Here is a 5488-nt window from a genome sequence, read left to right as displayed (position 1 = left end):
CTTTTGGCCTGTTAATGGACCATAAATGAGTTGGGCCATTTGTAGTCGGGACTTAGTTTTGGCCTCTTAATGGCCCATGCCCTTCATGGTCCAATACCAGCCCGATTTCTCTTTCGGCCTGCTAAAGGCCGATAACACAGTTGGGCCGTTTACAATACGACCTGACTTTCGGCCTCTTAGCGGCCCATGCTCTTCATGGTCCAATACAAGCCCGATGTCTCTTTCAGTCTGCTAAAGGCCTACAGTATAGTTGGGCCATATGTAGCCAAAACTTAGTAACGACCTGTTAATGGCCTGTGAAATAAATTGGGGCCACCTGTTGCCCGCTTTGATATCGGCCTATTAACGACCCGAGAGGTAAGAGGGCCAAGCATTAACTTTCGGCCTAGTAACGGCCCATTAACTTAATGGGCCCTGACGGTGTCCTGGACTAGGGGGTACTCACCACATCATCTCCCGATCTGTTAGATTGGGCTGAGGACCCACATGGCCGTATACTCATGGGCCAGTTCGGACAGCTGCTGCATACAAGGAAGATTCCACAAGACTTGGTGATCAAGACAACAACTCCTCCCCACCGGCGTATTCGGCTAGGACTCTTGTTGTCCTAGGCCTCTGGTCCATTATATAAACCGAGGCCAGGCTAGTCGATACAACAACCACAACATACAATCATACCATAGGCTAGCTTCTAGGGTTTAGCCTCTCCGATCTCGTGGTAGATCTACTCTTGTACTACCCATATCATCAATATCAATCAAGCAGGACGTAGGGTTTTACCTCCATCAAGAGGGCCCAAACCTGGGTAAAACATTGTGTCCCCTGCCTCCTATTATCATCTAGCCTAGACGCACAGTTCGGGACCCCCTACCCGAGATCCGCCGGTTTTGACACCGACATTGGTGCATTCATTGAGAGTTCCGCTGTGTAATCGACAAAAGGATCGATGGCTCGTCTGCAGGTCAACTGCGATGCCAGCATGTTCGTTGCTGGCTGGACTGGTCACCTTCGCTCGACTGAGAACCGTGCTCCATCTTCGATCGTGATGTTCGAACGAGGGCCTTCATCAACATCAACTCTGATCTCTATCAAGATCATGGAGGAATCATCCATGGAGCTTGGGGGCTCAACGTCAACATTGCCCTCAGGCGGCAATGCTGTTTTTTCGAACAGCAAAATTGTATCCGCTGCCACCACCTCTTAGAGCATCGCTTTGACGATCCCTTTGGTGGAATTGTGCGGAATTGAGTCTACAACAGCCATGCAAAATTTCGTCGAGTTCTGATGGAGGAATCTCCGACAATCTACGATATACCAGAGCCCTGTCAAATCTGGACGGGAATCTGGACGAGTTTAGGGCGTGGTCTCCAGAGCCTAGCTCGGAGGTCCTTTGGAAGATCCAACCATTCATCTACTGCGGAATTCCCATATCTACCACCCCTCCAAATTTCAGCTCGATCCGACAATTCAAACTCCGGAAACCTTCCGATGAGTGGATCAATTTTCGGATCCATTTTCTGCGCGAATACGGATCCAACCCGAATTCATGTTTATTTATGAACGTGACATTGGACAACCTTTTTAGAGGAATTCTCCTCTAGGGTATTGTGCGTTGTTTTTAAACACGTGCGCGTAAATTTTTAAGCCTCCCCTGAGGTCGCCTTCATCATCATGCTGGTATCAAACCAGTTCGGTGATATTACTCCAAGGCTGCCGACCTGCACTAGACACGTCGTCACTTTGTTGAGTCGAGCTCAACTTCTTCGGATCATCATCTCGGCAAACCGAACAAGAGTCCGGCATCACGAAGGATAAATTATCACCAACATCGCCGCCTCACGGATTACACAGAGCGGACATATCGGCATCACCGCATGGTCACTTCATCAAGCCGACATCGACCACGTCACGACCAGCATCGGCAGGGCCGCACTATTGCTTCTTCAAGCCGATGTCCACCATGCCGACCTACTTCGACTCATCGGCTGACATCGAGACTTCGACATCTCGTCTGGATCGGGGGCTTCGCCATCTCTTCATCAACCTACTCCGGAGACTTCGGCGTCACTAGCCGACCAGCTTCGTCACGTTGCTGGACCGAGGGCTTTGCCTCTGCAATCCAACCTTTGCCAGCATCGCCATGCCGTCGCTTTATCATCCATCAGGCAATGGGTGTGCGGATAGAGTCTCAATTTTGGGAGTCGCTTCTCTTCGGAATGCTACAACAAATAAATCAGGTGCTATTAATCCTAACAATTTTTGCTTGTTGGGTTTATTTTTCTTAAGGAATTATTACTCTGGTTTGTTCCATCATCTGTACACAGGTCTATCAAATGGCGGCCACATTAAAAATGGTCGCGTGGTGGTTCGGTCAGTTTCCGTACATAGTTCGGCGAACGCCGCATCCGAAACCCGGACTGACCTATGAATTCAGGCTTTGCCAGGCCTTTACCACATCACGCCGACGCCCTGCATTGACATTGACTTCGGCGCCAGGCCATATTTCTTTTATTACTCACTTTGCATAAATTATTTATTATGCAACGATTTTTTAATTATTATTATTATTATCTCCGGTTTGCACTATTTTCTGTGCACAGGAAAATGATCCGGGTTGGGCAGTATCGTCAACTCGGTGTTCTGACATACCACGTCAGCTCGGCTGGACAGGGGGCTTTGTCAACACTTCATTACCCCATGCCAGGGACTTCGGGATCACTCTGCCGGCCCACATTGACCATGCTATGTCACCACATCGGAGTGCCGAGCTCTTTGCTCCGCCACCTTGGGACCGGCTTGGGGGATGGAACCTTGTCCCGCATCAAGCTCGGGCCGCATCATCAATACCGGACACATTAACCAGTTAAGTTGCCTTCATGCTCAAAGTTTTAATTTTTTGACTTGTGTTCGGTTTGACCAAGCATTATACTTTTTTGGAAAAAAGTTGCTTGTAAAAAATTTCCTTGTCCAAACTTTGTTTGTGACGCACAAATTCAAATACCCCATTTATTTGGGGGCTTCCTTTATGAAGTTTTTCCTCTTGCATATGATTATACTTGTACGGCTTCGTTCCTTGTTCGTGTATTACGCCACAATATGCACCATATTGACTTAAGCAATTTGCAAGCAGGGTTGCCTGGCTGCTGTGCTTACCCCTACATTCCCGATTGTTCGTCTAGGGAGTAAAGGGAGCACCTCTGCGATTGTCACGACCGGGTCTTTCGAGCTCTGACCTTAGACTGGGTGAAGCCGAAAGCTAGCGCTCTTATTGTTTTCAATCATGGTCGGCACACAACGGAACTCATGCGAATAAACAATCTATTGCACAAGTCTCATAGTAATAATGAGCACCGAAGAAAGGTATCGGAGGGGGTATTATTTTCTTCAAAGATGCTTCTTACACTTCATCTGTAATATAGCATAAGTTCCCTGAGCGCGCTTTGTCTGTTACAGCCTTATGGCCCGGTTGCCTGGTTACCGGAAACACTGTCGATATTCTCGACAGGTGGAGTACATAACACTTTTCGGTCCTTGACCGAAGAGGGAGAAGACGACGGTCGGTTAAGACGCATTTAAAATTCGGGTGAACAAAGATATAATATAAGTACTTCGGTACATACAATCATTATACATAAAATTCTTACCCAAGTCACTTGGGGGCTCTTAAAATTTATATATGAGCTGTAAATGTGTTTTCTTCTTGGTCATTGTCAAAACATGACAGAAGCACAATTTTTTCTTTCTCTTCCAATTTTCGGATTGGCGCCGAACACTTGATCTTGTTCGGACGTCATGTTTTTACTGACGTTTTTTGGTTTTCCAAGCTTTTTGGCGCTTTTAAACTATTTGTGTGTTTTCAGCACAAGTCTCGCAGTGCAACGTCGGACACCTTTAGAGATTCGGCAAAAAAATTCCCGGATCTCACTATATATGCATTGGTTTCGAATTGTGTCTTCGGTCAATAGTTGGGTTGCCCGGCTCCTGCGCTTTCCTCCTACGTTCCGCTTTGTTCGGCTAGGTGTGCAAAGGGAGAACCACCGCGATTGTGCTTCCAGCTCACATGGTTAAGCACCTCAGTGGAGAAAGCCAAAAACTGACTGTCACAATAAGCGTAAACTGGTCAGCAATCCGATGACGGTGTTAAATGACGGGCCATTCATAATAATGGCCGAAGTGTTTATGGCTTGACCTTCACTATCGCCGAACACTACCGGGGGCTATTAACTGGCCTCCCAAACTAAATCCTCGATATTTTTCTCTTACATTAGATCTGAGGTTTCATGATCATGGTTAGCATGACAACCCAAAGGAAACGATAGTGGGACTATTTTCTTTGAAAGACATTTCTTACGTTAAACAGTAATATAACATATCTCTCTGCGTACCTTTGTTTATAAAACCGTATGGCCAGATTGCCTTGTTTGTCGTAAATCTTTGCCCTCATAAAGGCTTTATAAAGTAGGACAAACACTCCTTGGCTACTAGCCGAGGAGGTAGAAGCCGATCATCGGTCAACAAAGTTTTGTACAATGCGGATCCGAGCATTAATGATACATAGAGTCATTACACATAATTTGTGATTTTACTATGGATATCGATCCTTAATTCGGTCACCCGTGCCTGCATTAAGGCTCGGGGGCTACTGGGCTTCGGGCTTATTATTTAAAAATATTAAAGGGGCACATCGATCCCCTGATCTGGTGTTGCCACCCGACCAGTGTCTCGGGGGCTACTGCATTGCCTGTTCAATGCAAAAAAAATTAGGTGCAATACAGCTTCCGAGGAGATTTTGATCCTTAGGTTGGTCGGCCGCACCCAACCTGAGTCTCGAGGATTGAGCATGCCACTTTTTGTGTCCCGAAGTATTCTGCTGAGCTAGGACTTGATCCTCAGGCCGATTCTGCAAATCAACCTGAGTCTCAGCGGCTACTGGGATCAGCGGTTTTACGTCATCCTTCAGGTGCATCTCGGGTTTTAGACCGATACACACCTTGAGGGCTACTGGCTATATATCTCGGCAGAGAATAAATTGCACCAATCAAAAATATTGACAAAAATCGGCCCGCAGTCGGGGTGGTGCACCACCTCGGAAGCAGTCTGGCATAAATCTCGGGCGCTAGTGGTTGGCTCCATAGAGGGCATTTCCGGCATTAAGCTCGGCTAAACTCCTTCAACTTCTTTGAACCAAGGTGATTTATGACAGTCCGGCGTCGGAGCTTGGACATAGTCCGGCGTTGGAGCTCGGATACATTCTGGCATTGGAGCTCGGAAGCGGTCCGGCGTTGGTGCTCGTCTGCAAAAGATACCTCGAATGCAGTCCGGTGTTGGAGCTCGGACGCAAGAGGACACTGCCTCCCGGGAACAACTTCAAACCCGAGGTGTGGCATAAAAATAACAAGGCATTGATAAAGGCCGGAAACTTAAAGGGGCTCCTTGGATACCCGACATATAAACTCGTGAATGCATTTCGGCAATACTCAAAATCGAA

Source organism: Triticum aestivum, chromosome 1A (assembly GCF_018294505.1).
Source record: "Triticum aestivum cultivar Chinese Spring chromosome 1A, IWGSC CS RefSeq v2.1, whole genome shotgun sequence".
Classification (NCBI taxonomy): domain Eukaryota; kingdom Viridiplantae; phylum Streptophyta; class Magnoliopsida; order Poales; family Poaceae; genus Triticum; species Triticum aestivum.
This window is presented reverse-complemented; position numbering follows the sequence as displayed.